This window comes from Bactrocera neohumeralis, chromosome 4, assembly GCF_024586455.1.
Source record: "Bactrocera neohumeralis isolate Rockhampton chromosome 4, APGP_CSIRO_Bneo_wtdbg2-racon-allhic-juicebox.fasta_v2, whole genome shotgun sequence".
NCBI lineage: Eukaryota > Metazoa > Arthropoda > Insecta > Diptera > Tephritidae > Bactrocera > Bactrocera neohumeralis.
The window spans coordinates 65348264-65366546 of NC_065921.1; the positions used below are offsets into that span (position 1 = coordinate 65348264).

The window sequence follows — 18283 nt, forward strand, 5'->3', positions numbered from 1 at the left end:
ACTCCCAACTCATATCTCTCCCACGCCTCGCTAATTTCCGCCAAATTTTCTACCAAAAACCTACCGCCAAAAGAAGTTTTTAATTACTCCCTTACATTTGAGAAACGAGGTCATTGAAAAAATGAGTATGGAATTGGAACAGATATATTCTAAAGCATCCATGTCCACTTAGTCTTTGGGTTAGGCGGATGTCTAGGTCCCCATGTTGTCTATCAATTCGCGAATGGGTGTGCGGTATTTGTCTGTGGGTTCACAGTCCTTTGGCTGAGGTTTGCCACCGTTACTGCCACATTGTAATGATTTTGGTTCTCTCCTCTGTTTTTTTACGCCGACAGACGGCTCTAATAGCTGGTCCAATCGCGCGAATTCATCTTCCTGAATGTCAATGGACGGCATACTAGTAATAACTTCAGCAGCGTCGCTTGATATCTTTCGGAAAGCACTCGTTTCTCGGAAAGCAGTTAGCCTATGTAAATCATTTATTTGTTTTGCATATGCTTTTATATCGAGTGCCTGTATCTATATTGGTGCTGAATACAATATTACTGAACTCATTGCTTTTGCTATTAAAGCTCGTTGGCTGGAATCCACACAGCCCCTATAAGCCATCATTCTTGATAGATCACTATATATTTTGTTTGCTTTAGCCGAAGTTCCTTAAATTTTAATTTGGAAACCAGTACTACTCCCAGCTACTTCAGCTGCGGATGTGAAATAATGCCGTATTCTCCTATGGTGAGTGATAGCCTTTCTTCCACCTTCCTTGTACTTATGAACAAGACTTCCGTTTTTTACTCAGCCAACTCTAAACTCATAGTAGCAAACCATTGACGTATACAATTTGTGCTATCATTGGATTTGAGCCGAAAGTCGTCCAGATGTTTAGCGACCGCTACCACTGTGAGGGCATCCGCATATGCGATTCTTTTTACGTTTTTTGGTTGATGTATTCTTAACACCCGTCGCACATCAAGATAATGTGCCATATGTGTATATAAAATTTTGTTATAAAGCTGAGGAACTTATGATTCTGGTTGGTTGAAATTTAGATTGTTTGAAGTAGGAGTTTGTGTTTTTGATCTTCCAGGTAGATAGAGGTCACTATAAGGTTGCCGAATAAAGAGTTAAGCGTGCTATGGGATATGATGTTTGCAATCAGTGTAAAGACGACAGAGTTTTGTGTATATTTTTGGAAACAAAATCATCGTGTGAATGTGAGTTCTATATCCGAAAGTAGGGACTGACAAAAAAGATAACTAAAAATACCTTTTTCAAGAAAGATTAGAGCTAAAAGAGGTTTTTTTTTACTCTTTCGTAAGTCATCAAAGAAATGAAATGACTGAACTTCGTCTAAAAGAGAAACATTCTAATACATTTTTAGTTATATTTGATAAGATTATATGTATTATTTTGGCAGGAATAGCAGTTTAGCTCAGAATATCAATTGTTATAGAAACAAAAAACTAGAAGAAAGAGAGGATAAAATATTAATATAGCGCAATTTTGACTGATCTTCTTATTTAATATAAAAAAGTCTTTAGTCCTTGTAAAATTCTTTAATCAGTTAACGGCCAGCTCACAGAACATTTCTACTGAATCGAACAGAAAAAAGTTTGCTAAAATGTCTGCTAACAAATTTGTAAATAACTAGTAAATATTGCAGAAATTGTAGAGCAATTAATACAAATAACCTTTTCAGCGACACGAAAACAGAGTCTCACTATCAATACAAACAGATCGGGTGTTAGCTACGGCCGTCAATGTTAAAACTATAAACTAAGAACAGAATGAATTAAATTTGGCATCGTGACTATATATACAAGGTCCGTCGCAAAAGAAACAGGACTGTTAAAAAACAACAAAAAATTAATATATTTCAAAAGTTATATTTTTTTATTCAAAGTACTTTCCTTGTGCTTCGATACGGCGCTTAGCCCGGTCAATTCGCATTTCAAATGAGTGTTAAAGGTCATTTTTCGGAATGCTCTTGAGAATATCGGTCGTCGCCTTTTAGATAGCTGAAATGTCCTGAAACCAATGTGCTTTCTTGGGCAAATGAAGTTTTTCAAATAGGTAAAAATCACAGGGTGCCAGATCAGGTGAGTAGGGCAAGTGATTAATGGTTAATATGGAGTTTTTGTCTAAAAATCAGTGACAAGCGTCGACCGATGACACGGCGCATTATCGTGCAACAGGCGCCAGGACCCTGCCTCACGGTATTGTGGTCGAGCACGACGAATGCGTGAAAAAAGACGCTTCATAACACCAAGGTAAAACACAGCATTAATCGTTTGGTCAGGTGGGACGAACTCTCGGTGTACAATACCCTCGGAATCGTAAAAACAAATCAGCATTGTCTTTATTTTTGACTTCTGAAGACGACCGACTTCTGATCATCACAGAGGTCCTCACGACCTTCCTGGAATCGCTTAAACCACTCATGCACATTACTACGGGATAGGCACTGAGCACCATATACTTTTTTTATCATTTGAATTGTTTCAGTAAACGTTTTCCCAAGTTAAAAACAAAATTTACTATTTGCTCTTTGCATTTTACGACCGATGACCAAAAGCTGCTGCCACTTTTTGATCGATAACATCGATTGTAGTTATCCAATTGTCTTAAAATGTTTACGAAATGTCAACAAGAGATCAAACTTTTTATTTCATATACCCACCAATAGGTGGCGCCACCAGAAACAGTTATATTTAAAAAGTTCTGTTTCTTTTGCGACAGACCTTGCACATATGATCAAGAATGAATGCAATAGAGATTGCGAGGGCTTCTTACTGTTACTTTTTTAGAATGCCTTTGACAGATAAATAGATTAGTTGGGAAAGCTTTGTTTACAATAAACGCTTGACAGGTGGTTTCAGTTATAATATAGCACGTCGTTGAGTTGTACTCTATCAATTTGATTTATGATATTTTATATTAATTTCACTTTAATTTGTAATAAGGAACTAGTTAGGAACCAAATAGAGATCGCGAAGTTAATAACCTTACATCTTAACGAGTAAAAATATATAAAAATAGGTATTTATAGATTTTGCATGGAAAATTCATTGCAATCAACTCACAATTAAGAATAGAGGTTTCGAAGCTGCACTCGAAGAGTCTGTCTTCTCATGTTTCCAATTAGTAAAAACTTATTTTATGGCTTCCAATTTTATCACAAATCTCATAACAAAAGACCTCGTTGTTAATAAGTTCCCATGCACACTCTCGGATACTAGAAAACTGACCATAAATAGGAGTAAATGAATGTATGAGTGTTCTACATATATACATATATGTACATCTGTATGTAAGCCACAGACAAATTCATGCAAAATTATTAATCCCTGAGCTTATAGCACAATTCGAGCGGAAGTGTTACCGGTGTACTGTGTGTGTGTGTGTGTAGGTGCAAATGTAGAAACATAAAATAGAGAATAAAACAAGGAAATTATGATGAAAGTAATAAAAATTGTACTGCAGTCGTAAACAACATTGGTTTTATGGAAGGATGGATGAACTAATCAAATATGTGCGCACACATGTTCTCACATGCACTCGTTTCGTTACAAACAAGTATGTATGTATGTATGTGTGTACAAAAGATATTGATTGTTTGCTATTGAGCTGGTGTTTTTTGTTTGTTTTGCAGAACAAATCATGCTCTTGTGTACCAGTGAAGTGACTAACAGGTAAATGCATGATTTGCTTCGATTGCTTTATGCTCAGATTTGTGTATGTTTGTATGTACATGGTACATACATACTATATATGATACATATTTCTGCTGCAAGCGCTTATGAAAACTTTGCTATTAACAAAGGTGTAATCTGGTGAAAGCTTTAACTGCCAATATCTGAGTGCATAAGTATGTGTAAGTCTGGGCAATCGGAGTAAAGACATAAATAGCAATAACAACAAGTAAAAGTGGCAATATTTGTTTTGTAGGGTGTTGTGTTAAAAGGAAGAAAATAAATCAGATTCTTTTTATGTAAGTAAATTTGCGATTTATAATTAGTTTTATGTTAGAAAAATTTTAAGTTCCTTTTCAATTGCACAACTTTTAAATTAATTCAGAGGTGCATTTTTTATAGCATAAAAAGGTATAAAACGATCTCAACGATTCTCAATTTTGATCGGTGCATTTGTTTGATACCTATACACTGTAGTCTGAACAACTCTTCGCAGATTATAGTGATGCCTCGGATAATAATCTATGCCAAACTTCGTGAAGATATTTTATCAAATAAAAAAGTTTTTCATACAAGAATATAGCTTTGTAGGTCAATTTGCATTGAAATCGGTGATTTCGAGAAAAGAATAGCTTCATGAGGTGTGAAAATGTTCAGGTCAATTTCTCTAAAACTAAGTTAAGAAACTAGCTCACATACATATATACAGATAGGCAGACGGATGGAGAAACAGACGAACATGGCTAAATCGACTCAGATCGTCGTGCTGATCACACAATCGCGTTGGAAGATCCATCTCGGAGAAAGCGCAAGAAAGCAAGCTTTGTCGTAGACCTCAATCTCAAAGCATTTAGCAAAACTGAATAGAAAGAGATAGAGGAAAAGACAGTAAGCAAACCTAGTTCGTTACATTTGCCAGATTCGTTCGGTGGAGTCTCTCTTATGAATTCTCAATCCGCTAACATTCTTCGCAATTTGTTCAATTTGTCAAAAAAGTCTTACGATATTTTTATTGATTTTTTTTTTTATTGAAATTGAAATGAATTTTTGATGACTCATGCCCAGCTCTTGACCGATGCTGCGGCTGCTACTATGCCGGTCTCTTTCGACCAATTCAGCGACTTTATCGCAATTTTCGACGACAGGCCTTCCGGAGCATGGCGCATCTTCGACCACCTATACACCAGAACGAAAACGTTGAAACCAACGTTGTGCGGTGGAAATGGAAACTGTATTGGGTCCATAAACTGCACAAATTTTATTGGCGGCTTGAGATGCATTTTTGCCTTTATCGTAGCAGTACTGTAAAATATGCCGTATTTTCTCTTTATTTTGCTCCATGTTTGCGACGCTATAACTCATGAACGACTTAAAAGAAACGACAATCAATCAAACACGTGTTAGCGCGTGAAATGAGCTTTCCAAAAAGGTATAGCATGACCCGACGCGACGAATAAAACTAGAACTACGCGCTTTCAGCGCCAACTAGCGAAAATACCGCAAGATTTTTTTGGCAACCCATAATTATAGTTTTTTTCAATTCCCTATATGAGAGAAATAAAGACATTTGCCTGAATTAAAAAAAAAAAAGCATTTTATTCGAAAAATGTTGAAATATAATTTAGTTTTTGATAAGTCCCTAAGTTAGCTGAATATCGAAATATTTAATCCCGAAATTCCGGGATTCAAAAATTTCGGGATTCCACTAAATTTCGGAACTAAAATAATGTTAAAACATACATCTTTAACAAAGTCCGAAATTTCGGGATTTAACACTTCAGTATTCAGTTAATTTACGGGGCTATTCAAAAACTAAACTATGTACATACATATGTATATGTCGATATTTTTCGAAAAAAAGTAATTTTTTTAATTTCTAATTCCTAAATTTCAAGAATCGTTAAGGATATATGTATGTACAAATGCTGCAACATTATTTTACAACATTTTACTTTTTATATTTTTTGGAAAAACCTTAATATTTTCGCCTTTCATATCCAAGTCTTCAAATCACCATATTCAGTTCCACTGAATTTCTGAATTAAGCTAGCTTTCAATGTAATCTAATATTCAATTCCACGGAGTTTCAGCAATTCCCTGTTTTTATGTGATTTTATGCACCAATTCTCATTTATAAATTTGAAACTTTTCAATTTGATTTAATTTTAAAGTCTTGTGTTTTACTTCTTCCTGCAATCATTCGCTGTCAGCAGTTTTTAGTTGAGCACACAGGTGTACGTGTTGTTTAGCATTGACATGCGACAAGTTGCGTAACACGGTAACAGCACTTTCTAAAACAACAACAAACAAAACAAAACGAAAAAACACCTGAACATGTTTTTAACAGCTAGAACAATGAGAAAATACACTATGCACACATGTCTTTTATTACTTCATACGAACTATCGCCGAGCTGCGCTTAAGTGCACGGTGTACCATGACAGGTACGTACATATGTATATACGTTCATAAAAATGTTGCTCATACGTACCGACACACTAAAGCAAAATGGCATGGTGTCATACAGTACTACATATTACACAAATATATTCATAAAACTTTATACACACTAATGCATTTAAGTGTGCATATATGGTATGTTATATATAAATATATGTACATATATAGCATGTATACATATATAGCTGTGTGCATATGTATTCACTTATAAGTTTCTTGCATGTGTTTGAGTACAGAAAAGAATAAGCAAAATCAAACAATGAAGATGATTCCTAGCTGCCGAAGGTGCTGTGGAAGGAAGTAAAGCTTTGCATTGCATGAATGAAGCCATCTTATTTACTCAGCTATTTATGGAGCAAAGCAAACGGGAAATGCAAAGCGCAAATGGTATTGCGCAAAAGTGCAAATCACGTTGAATTACAAGAATAAATGTGGACTACACAGGGATATAATTGTAAAGACACTTATTTTAGTGCATGATAAGTGTTTTTTCTTTGACTTATAAAATCTTCAAGTCCTTAAGAGAAAATTAATTTTTTCTTGTTTTTAAATTAAAATTTTTTGCAGGTCATGACTCGGTTTTTCGATTTTTTATTGAACACTGAAAAGTTTATCTGGTAAGTTTTTTTTTAAATTTAAGTGAAATTAACAAAATTTAATGGTGAAGGTATTTTTTAATGTGCTCTGACTCTTAAATAAGAATAACTTTCATAAATATAGATTTGTATAAAATTTTCATCATTTTCTTAGCTAAAAATTGTTTTGATTCGTCGAAATTATTTTAATAGAAAGTACAAGAAGAATAGTACTTCCGCGATTCCATTAGAGTGCGAGTCCGGTCTTCAAAATCTGAATTACTAAGCTGATATGATGTGATTTTAGATCACTCTATTATAAAAACCGCACCGATATAAGGTTTTTGAGGTGAAAATACAGAAGTAAGTCAAACTTGAAACAAAAATTAATTTAATTCTTTGAAAAACTTAGTATTTGTTAAGCTGTGATGAAAGATCACATGATCGAATTTCACTTGGTGAGAAGTCACATGTTGAAAAATGGCAGCTTTTAATTTTATTTGCATAAATTTTGTTTAATTGCAGAAGAAAAATTCAAATAAGAAATATTTGAAACTAAATTTAACGCATCATAGCACTTTATGATAAGAAGGGATGATATGTCAACATATCGTTCTTACATATAATCAATAACAGAGCAACAAGTTATTGAAAACAACTTTTAACAATAATAATAACACAATTAAATTAAAAATTAAAAAAAATCTAAGAAAATGTTTACATCACGGTACCAAAGATCACTTAACTGCATATCATATGATATTTGTATATATGTATTTTACTTATTTAAAGACCTTAGAGCGACTGCTTAGGCCAGTATTTCAAGGAATACAAATCCTTTAACATCATCACTTGATCATAAGTCACATTATTTTATGATATATTTAAATGTCAGATGATTAGTAGGAGTGTGAAACATTTAGTATTGATAATTTTGATGTGCACAAACTCTGTCCTATTAAATAAAAAAAATGATGTATAATGTACTATATTTAACATAACATCAGGTGATTAACATTATGCGATAGGAATCTTTAATAAAAACTTAAAAAAATATAGACACACATACATAAACATCTATCTACCATATTTATGTAGTTCTATGAATTTATGTGATAAAAGCATATGAGGAAAAATATTCTAACAGGTCCTTCAGAGTTTGAAATTTATTGCAAACCTTAATTTAAGAAAAAAATTTAAGAAAAAACAACAACAAATCAAAAAGAACTTTATCCGCTATCATAGTAATGTTTATACTCGTATTATACAAAGAAGGTAGATATTGTATACTGGCTTAGAATGAACAATAAAAAACTAATATTTTAAACATATATCATATTCCTCAACACAATTGATTTCCTACTGGCTCTCCGGCTTTCGCAAACTGAGACACCCTGCTAAGCTACGAGATAGACAACACAGCGCTGACACATGTCAAATTACAAACATGACCCTGTCAACGTAACAAAGATTGCTTGGGCTGAATGACTGCTGAGACTGCTTGTGGTGCACCGCCTAGCACTTGCTCTCACTGAACGCACTCAAGCAAGAACTTACTTACTGCGCCCACAAAAGTATGCTACTATTTAAACTTTGCGCTCAGGCTCAGAACCGACATATGTATATACATATATGTAAGAGTATGCACACCACCCAGTACATGTGCCATGCACTTCACCAAAACCAGCAACAACGATCATATGCCAGTTATATCCTTCTACGTGGATTTGTTTGTTCGCTTTGCTTGCTGGTTTTAGCTTTTGATTCGCATTTCTATTTGCCACAGCTTACCATGTTTTATGGTTGTTGGTTTTCTACAATCAACTCTGTCGCATATTGTTTTAATGCATTTGTTGTTGTTGCTGCTGTGCCTTTTTTCCAACTGCTCCTGTCATTATTACATACTCTTTGGCTTACTCTGTGCTCATTCGCACTCAAGGCAGCTGCTTATTTTCGCTGTTTTTGTTTGCCCGCTGTGCAATTGTGCGGCAAATCCCACTGTACACGTACACACATACACACAGAAATATTTATGTACATATGCTTTTTCGATTTTCTGTACTGTTAGCATTTTTTATTTAGATTTTATTTGACAATAAAAAGAATTCATCGCTGTCATGCGTTTGCTGGTCCAAAGGTTTCGTACATTTTGTTGTTGGATTAATACATATACATATAACAAATGTTGGGGGAGTGGAAATTGATAAATTGAAAATAAAATAAACGAAACGAAAACATTAAATTAAGAGATTACTTTTTTATAGCACTTACCTTTGTCATGTGCTCGCGTTGCGCAGTTGCCAGCTATTCCCCTGAGAGTGTCTGAAATTGAAAAAGACAGACAAAAGAGAGATGATTTAAAATTTAAACCATTACCAGCAGAAGGTAGTGCATTCTTTCAGTGTGAAAAGTTATAAAAATAAGAAAAAATTACTTATAGAAATCGTTTTATTCGAAATTAGTTCGGTTTCAATTGACTTAGTGCGAAAAAATTCTTTAGCCGAAGAAATTTTATAAAATAATGATTCTGCACTTTCTGAATATTAGCTTTCAGATCCAAAAAGTTTTAGATGAATCTAAATTATTAAACATTTTAAACCCAGAAATTTCAGTTGACCGAATTCGCGTACGAAGCGTGGTAAGCAATTGTCTAAACCTCCAAATAAAAGATAAACATTAGTGTTGTTAAAGCCTTTTTCACAACTTCCTTAAATTAGTTTGTTGATATAGTTGTAAAACCGCATAAATTAAATAAATAAGATGGATGTAAGTAAAAGAAATGGACCGAATTTCCGGTTATAAATTATTTAGCGATTGTATAATAGTGCTTTAGCAAGATAAATTGTTGATCGATTCCATAAAATAGAAATTACTTTTTTTATTTTTGGAAAAATATGGTTTTGCCTAAAAAAGAGGTCTATCTTTCCATTTGTATTATTACCAGATATTTATATGCTAGAATGTTAAAACGTATTATAATAGACCAAAAACTCAAAAATATGTTTTTTTTTCACATCGTCAAATCGTCAAATATTCTTCTTTGTTTCTTTTTCTTAAATCTATAAGTAAATCAGTTGTACATTTAATTTTAGAATGTATACAACTATGAGCAGAAAGGTGTAAGTCTTTGCTTATAATTTTAAAATTCTCAATGTATTCTTCAAAATCTGGACGACATAGAATAAAGTAATTCTCCTTGGGTCCAATTCACTTGTGCATACGTTTTTTCAAACCTCGAAACAGTTGATAATTCAATTTCCGGAATAGCCTTCTCGTTTAATGTCTTCAATTTACTTAAAACGGAGCGGTCGTTTGAGTTTACTGAATAGCCAAAATTCATACGGAGCTAAGTACATTAGGCAAATACCATGGTTTCGGCACGATATTAGTTGCAAATTTGGCGAAAAACTCGCTTAGGAAAGGGAAACGTTTTCAGATATCTCGTTTAGAAATTTAGTATATCTATTCGGCTGTCAGAAAAAAATTGAACTTAAACTAAAGTAAAGTTAAAAGAGGTTTCTAAATACAGAATCCGTTACTTTTAAATCTTATGTGTCGCGAAAATCTCCCGAACTCTCAATAATCTGCTAAAGCAACGAATTCCAATACCATAAAACTGATCAGTGGAAGCAAGGGTGACACTGTAAAATATTTTATGAGCTCCCTCAAAATCTCTCTCCTGGAGGGGTCTACTGTCGGGAGCTCTCCATCAACTCCTGTTTCAGACTTCCCGACCACTGTAGCGTATTCCAGGCTGAGGTCGCAGCCATCAAGGTAGCAGCTGATTTGTTGATACAGAGTGCATCCACCTTCAGACAAGTGACTATTCACTCAGATAGTAGAGCGGCTATATTAGCCTTGAACTCATTCGAATGTCGAACGAAGAACGTCGCTATCCCTAGCAGCTAGAGTTTTTGTGATTAGACTGGTGTGGGTGCCGGGCCATAGCGGAATTGCAGGCAATTGCAAAGCTGATGAGTTAGCAAGGAAAGGCACCCTAGAATCATTATCGGTGGAATGGAGGCGGATCGGTGCTCCTGTTTCTTCTTGTGGTCTACTACTAGATAGCTGGGCCACGCGGATGCTCGTCCAACGCTGGGCCAGCACCGGCACTTGTGCGGTTGCAAAAGCCTTCTGGCCCAGTATAGATCGCAGGAGATAAAATGATCTCTTAGTCCTCAATAAGGCTAACCTCTCATTGTTGGTGAGTCTTTTAACAGGCCACTGTCCTATTGGCTTACACGCGATAAGAATGGGTATCTTACCGGATGCTGACTGCAGATGCTGTTTAGAAGAAGATGCGGTAGAAACAAGCCAGCACTTCCTGCTTGACTGTCCCGCTTTTGGGAGCTCAAGACTCAGACACTTGGGGGCGCATACCTTTGGACACTCCACCGAACTGGCGGGTGTTGAAGTTAAGCGTCTGTGTAAATATATATTGGCTACAAAGCGCTTCGGCAATCTGTAAGTCCGAATACGGGAGTTTTCATTTAATGGCATCACAAAGGACTAATTTGTTAGTCTACGTGGGATCATCGATCAGCCATTCTTACCTAACCTAACCTAACCTCCCTCAAAATCTACTGACCTAAAAGAATCTCTTTCAATTCATAGAGAAGGATTTACTTTACTGAGGAGCCTTTAGAGAACAAACTTTACTCGCTTCGCTAAGTTCTCGGATATAATAACTTTGCATGCAAGACATTGAATTGGTCTAAAATTCAGAAACACCATTTATCCATTTTGGACTTTTTAGGATAAGGTACATGTATTAAGCGGGTCGATTTACAGGAAGCCAAAAAACGAAAAAATCGCGTATGCATGAAATGTTCTACGGATAATTTGAGCAACTTTTCAAAAGAGATTTTGGGTCTGAAACCGGTTTCGAGGCAGCGATATTTGAGACGTTTTTTCTTCTTCTTCTTTACTGGCGTAGACAGCGCTTACGCGATTATAGCTGAGTTAACAACAGCGCGCCAGTCGTTTCTTCTTTTTGCTACGTGGCGCCAATTGGATATTCCAAGCGAGGCCAAGTCCTTCTCAACCTGGTCCTTCCAACGGAGTGGAGGTCTTCCTCTTCCTTTGCTTCCCTCGGCGGGTACTGCGTCGAATACTTTCAGAGCTGGAGTGTTTCCGTCCATTCGGACAACATGACCTTGCCAGCGTAGCCGCTGTCTTTTAATTCGCTGAACTATGTCAATGTCGTCGTATATCTCGTACAGCTCATCGTTCTATCGAATGCGTTATTCGCCGTGGCCAATGCGCAAAGGACCATAAATCTTTCGCAGAACTTTTCTCTCGAAAACTCGTAACATCGACTCATCGGTTGCTGTCATCGTCCAAGCCTCTGCACCATATAACAGGACGGGAATTATTAGTGACTTATGTATAGAGTTTGGTTTTTGTTCATCAAGAGAAGACTTTACTTCTCAATTGCCTACTCAGTCCGAAGTAGCACCTGTTGGCAAGAGCAATCCTGCGTTGGATTTCCAGGCTGACATTGTTGGTGGTGTTTACACTGGTTCCAAGATAGATGAAATTATCTACGACTTTAAAGTTATGACTGTCAACAATGACGTGAGAGCCAAGTCGAGAATGCGACGACTGTTTGTTTGATGACAGGAGATATTTCGTCTTGCCCTCGTTCACTGTCAAACCCATTTGCTTTGCCTCCTTGTCCAGTCTAGAGAAAGCAGAACTAACGGCGCGGGAGTTGAGGCCGATGATATCAATATCATCGGCATACGCCAGAAACTGTACACTCTTATAAATGATTGTACTTTCTCGATTAAGTTCTGCAGCTCGAATTATTTTCTCCAGCAGCACGTTGAAGAAGTCGCACGATAGAGAGTCGCCTTGTCTGAAACCTCGTTTGGTATCGAACGGCTCGGAGAGGTCCTTCTTGTCCTGACGGAGCTTTTGGTGTTGTTGATTTTTCAGGTATAAAACCACACTGATAAGGTCCAATCAGTTTGTTGACGATCAAAAGCGGGGTCTCTCATCCAAGGTTTGTAGTTCTTTTTCGTTGGTACTGGTTTTTACGTGGCAGTACCCAAACCCTGGGCATAACCCTGTGGAAGGGATGTTTCGCCTTCTCACTTTAGCTCGCCTTCAAACGGATGTTCTTAGGGTACCCAGAAGATACTTGGTCAAAGGCAGGAAGTCGTGAGCTGCTTGAGCCATATGTAAAAGAATCGTTTCTGGCCACTCCCAAGAGAATGGCGATCAGAGAACTTTCCTCACCTGCGTGAACTTCTACACATGACTCCATCCTCCACGTTTTTAGGGATCATAAATATTTGACTTAATACGTATGTGCATTTTGATATTCAATTAATCAATCGCCGGAATCGCTCAGATCGGAAAACTATATGATATAACTTCCATACAACCGATTTTTAAAGTTCGTTGGCTCGAAATCGGTTTTAGATTCATAGTCTCTTGGGCAAAGTTGTTCAGACTGATCTGTTGAACATTTCCCGCACACCCGTTCTTATAGAAATAAATATCAACCCGCTCTAACGTGCATATTCAGGGGATATCAAAAAAATACTGCACTTTCAGGTAAATCAAGAATAAGATGAATGCAGTCTCAGCAAAGCTTGTAACAAAACCAGATCTTCCTTAGAGCTTTGATTTCTAGTCAGACTTATAAAATGTTAGCAAATGAATAATTTCAGTTTGTTGTTGATAATCAACCAATGAGCTATTTAGAGACTCTTAACACATAATTTCTCAGATCTCCATTTCTACAGCTCCTATTATAGATATTATTACTTCTCTTTCTGCCTTAGCACGACTTTGCACTCTCATCATTTGCTACTTTATTTTCTTCACACTCACGCCTTAATTTGTCTACTTTAGTTACCTTGATTTGAATAGTCATTAGCTCAACTTACTTAGCACCTTATCTAACTAAACTTCGTGTCCGTTTTCTCAACTTGCATAAGCAAATAGTTGAGCACAGAGCGGATAAGGCAATCACAGAAGCGAACGTTGTTAAAGCAAATTAGCTTGCTAACAACTAACTCAGCTGGTTGCTAACGCTCTAATTATAATTATAGCGCAAGTATGCTTCCATAATGCATGTTCCGTTGATAGATATGTGCTTAATAACGCTCGGTACTGTTTGCCAGTGGGCTTTGGTCCTCATCGAAATTCACTGACGAATGAGGAGCCTGATAAATGCGATTATTATCGTTCGGTACGAATTAGAAATGAAGGAGTCGCAAAGCGCAAGAGTTGAAATAGAGCAGACAAACTAATAATAAATTTAAAAAAAAAAGAATTTGAAATTCACCATACACATTTTCTATATACAAGTATTTTCAACTCATTCAACTAGTTTCGTTAGTTCAGTGTTCACGATTTTTTTTTTTATTATTTTTGTTTGTTTTTTGCCAGCTCATGCATTTGTAATCTGCGAGATTTCATTCTGGGACAGTGAAATGTTGTGCAGTTATCTTTTCGCTTTTACACGCTTCGCTGATTGCTATGCAACACTGCGCTGCTGCAGGACAATATTGGTATTTTTGTTGCCGTTCGCAATTCGATAACGGTATCTGCTAACATAAATATGTATGCATTTTGAAAAGGACACGTAGTCAGTGCGCGAAATTTTTTGCAATGATTTTGTTACGGTAACATAAAATAGTGAGTAAATATTGGATTCCAAGCTAATTCATTTGTAAGAGTAAATTATGACATTTTAATGAATAGTTGGCAAATTTGTGTTAAAAAAAACTACATATGCAAAGAAAGCTTTTACGTTTTGAAGTAATTTCATAGTGTCTGAATGCACCAAACTTCAAGGGATCTCAGCCACAACTGTTAAGCAGTTAAATTCAGCCCTAAAAAGAGTGCAATTGCAAGAGAATTTCTAGATATGTTCGCAAATCAGTAGAAAATGTCAAGATGAACAGGACCCTATTTTCCACACGGGCAATATGGGTGAATATATTGGTACATACAATATATGGCAAACAAGAAAAACGTTACCTTCAGCTGACGAAAATCCAGACACATTGTAAAATTAAAAAGTTTTGAAACAAGGTATTGATTTTAGTCGTTCAGTTTGTACGATAGCTATACATACAAGGTGCGTTCCAAAGTAAACAGGACTTTTTGAATCGGGGACGCCATCTATATGTCGACTGGTGCGTAAGAATCTGCTATTTTTATCGATTGTCCAGTGAGAATTTCCTGACATTTCATAGATTGGAAGTGAAGTAATTGCGTTTTAAGTGCCAATATGTTTGTGTTATCGGTGCGAAAATGAGCTTCGAACAAAGAGTCAATATTAAATTTTGTTTTAAAATTGGTAAAACTTTTACCGAAACATTTCAATTGATGAAACAAGTTTATGGCGATGATTGCCTATACCGTAGCAGAGTGCACGAGTGGTTTCAACGTTTTCAAAGTGGTCGTGAGGACATAAATGACGATCAGCATGTGGGCCAATCAAAATCCGTGATCACCGGAAATTCCATCGAAACTGTGCGTGAATTCATCAAAAATCAATCGATATCATCATTGAAATTCATGGAAATGGAATTAAACATCTCCAAAACATCGATTTATCGCATTTTGACTGAACATTTGGGCTTACGAAAGGTGTGTGCACCGTTTGTTCCGCACAAATTGACTGACGACCGAAAATTGCTCAGAATCCAACATTCGAAGGACGATTATTTGACCGAAAATCACATTTTAACCGTTAACCACTCCCCTATATTCACCTGATATGGCATTGTGCGACTTCTTTCTTTTCGGAAAAATGCATTTGCCCATGAAAGGAAAGCGTTATGCAGATATAGAGGCCATTCAAAGGCTTGCAACGGCATACTGGCGGCAATACCGGCCAACGAGCTAAAACACTAGTCTGACGTGCTTTTGGACCGTGCAAAAAGCTGTATTGAAGCATAAGGAGACTATTTTGAATAAAATAAATTCATTTTCCCGAAAAAGCCATTTTTTTTTGTTTTTTTTTAAGTCCTGTTTACTTTGGAACGCTCCTTGTAAGCTATAGTAGCCTGATATCGGAATACGATTTCTGACTTTGGCATGACACTCTTCTTTGCTTCTTGAAAGCTCTAAACTTTAAAACAACATGCCCACTTTTTCAAAATTATGAGTACACGGGAGCCACTTGTTACTGCTATCCCCTGTGTCGAATTAGTGCATATGGTTATGGTACTTTATTCGTTTTCGGTTAATGCCGTTTTGTGTGCGTTACAGTGGCCCGATTACGCCCATCCACGAACTCGTACTTTTGTTTTGACAAGGAACGAGCATATCAAGTTTTATCAATATATGTGACCTGGTCTAAGAAAAGGGAGCTAACGTGCGAAAACTAGTTTTCTGGGAAAAGCTGTTAAAAATAATCGTCAGTTTCTCGTTATCTCATTAATTGTTCTCCTTTTTTTTTGACACCTAAGCCCCCTTTCCGTAGACCAGGTCACATATGTATAGTATATCATATTTTACCCAAGTTACAACTTGTACGGACGTATAAACAGACAGTCACTCAGATTTCAACTCGTCTCATCAACCGCTTACGCGGTTATAGCCGATTTTACAACAGCGCGCCAGTCGTTCTTCCTTTTCATATAAACGTATATCTGTCTCGATTAGGTTTAGGTGATACATACAACCGTTAGTTAAACAAATGTATTATAATCGGTAGCAATATGTTGCATGAGCGTAATAACTCCAAAATATTTAAATACTAGTTGAACATTTGCGAAGAGTTGGTCTGACCATTGTGGAGAAACAGAAAATATGTACGACAAGCCTGGAAGGGGAAGGAATCACGTGCCATCTAAAAGTAAAGACAAAGCTACTGTTGCTAACTAAAAATATTTTGTTTAAAAACCGATTAGATATATCTCTAAATACTATACGGAACGGACCCCAGATATCTGGTACGAAATGAAGTAGTATGGTAAACAAACCTCTTCTTTCAAGAACACACATTGAAATAAAATTGCATTGTGAGTAGGTAAACATCAACGTAGATTGGCCAGCAGAATCACCAGATGAAAATCAAAAAAAAGAATATTTGGGCTTAAATGAAAAACAAAATATTTCATTCGACTACTCCAATATACCTAACGGTCGCTTCTTGCGAAATATATGGTTGTGCTACACAATATGGCTTTAGAAAAATAAGGATTCGTGCCAAAAATTGTGATTGCTTTACTCAGTAATGTTTAGGCACGCGTCATAGATGGCCCACAGAAAATAGAAAATACGCTCGATTTTACAGCTTATTTTTCTTACCAAGAACAGAAATTTCATGCCAATCGGCTAAAAATGTGAATTTCGTTTACGGTCCTGATATTGACGATTCCGTTACGGAAATTTTGATGTCAAAACTGCCCCTGAAGTGGAATGTTATTGGTGATGAAAAGTGGCTCACTTATGACAATGACAAGCGAAAATGGTCGAGGTAAAATCACGGGGGCCAAGCTAAGATTGACGGTCAAATAGGTTTTGCTATGTGCTTGATGTGATTGACAGGGAACCGCCTACTATGAGGTGATTCTCTTCGAAACTACCGTATTATTTTTTAGTTTTTTTTGACCTTTGCAAAGTTACAGTGAAAGGTTCGATAGTAGGAGAAGAAGTAATTAAAGTGTTACTTAGCTTAATGTATCGAATGTAACGATTTGCGGCTGTACCGTTTACTTTAAGTCACATTCAAGTTAATATTCGGACTATCCCGAACAGAAATAGGTAAGCATGCTGTGCTTAGTAGATTGTAGGTTAGTAAAAAAATCTACATCTGCCTTTAGTCAACATATACTTGTAGTAAATACATATGTGGTGATCCGACCTTCCGATAGACCTTAAGTTGATGGTTGGCTTAATGAAATTTGGTAGGCATGTAACCTCATTTGGTACAAAAAATATGTGGAAGATATTGTGCTTGAAAATCGCAAGCCAAGTGTAAGAGAGATGGCAAAAAAGCTGACTTTCACGAGTTCGTCCGAATGATTGTGATGGATAATGTATAAAGCGTTGTTGCTCGACTCGTCCAGATAATACTGCATTTTTTTCAAAAAGAGTACTGTAAATATGTCTCTTTGCACATGTGTGATCGTACGAATTCCGATACCACATTCATGAAGAGCATTATAACTGCCAATGAGACATACAAACAAGCTGAAGGCCATCCCAAAAAGTGCTTATGAAAAGTGTTTCGCGGACTTGGATAAATCATTGACATTAGTGATTACTTTGAAGGCGATATAATAAATATTGATGAATAATTAAGTTACTTTTCGTTTTGTTTACAATTTACTTTTTTGTCAAAAATGTATTTGCTTCATAACTTCCACGAGTTTAATGCTTTTAATAGGAAAACTGTGTCTATCTTGAATTACACTGAACTTTAAACATACACTTACTATTTACATACACAACTGTACGCATATTTTTCGCAGCCACTCTGTTGCATTAGTTCGCCAACGAAAAAAGTTATAAAGAGAAAATAAAAATAAAATAAGAAACGAAAAGCGAAATAAGTAGATTGCTTGAAAAAATATGTCGTAA

The 18283-nt window shown here is 36.1% G+C and overlaps 1 protein-coding gene across 1 annotated transcript in view; it reads right to left on the minus strand.

The window, feature by feature from the left end:
- Positions 1-18283, minus strand: part of LOC126755361 (uncharacterized) — a 152810-nt gene that overhangs the window by 95429 nt on the left and 39098 nt on the right. Inside the window, exon 3 of the mRNA XM_050467872.1 lies at positions 8999-9049. The gene's annotated coding sequence lies outside the window, so the exon portion shown is untranslated. The remainder of the gene's footprint in view (positions 1-8998; positions 9050-18283) is intronic.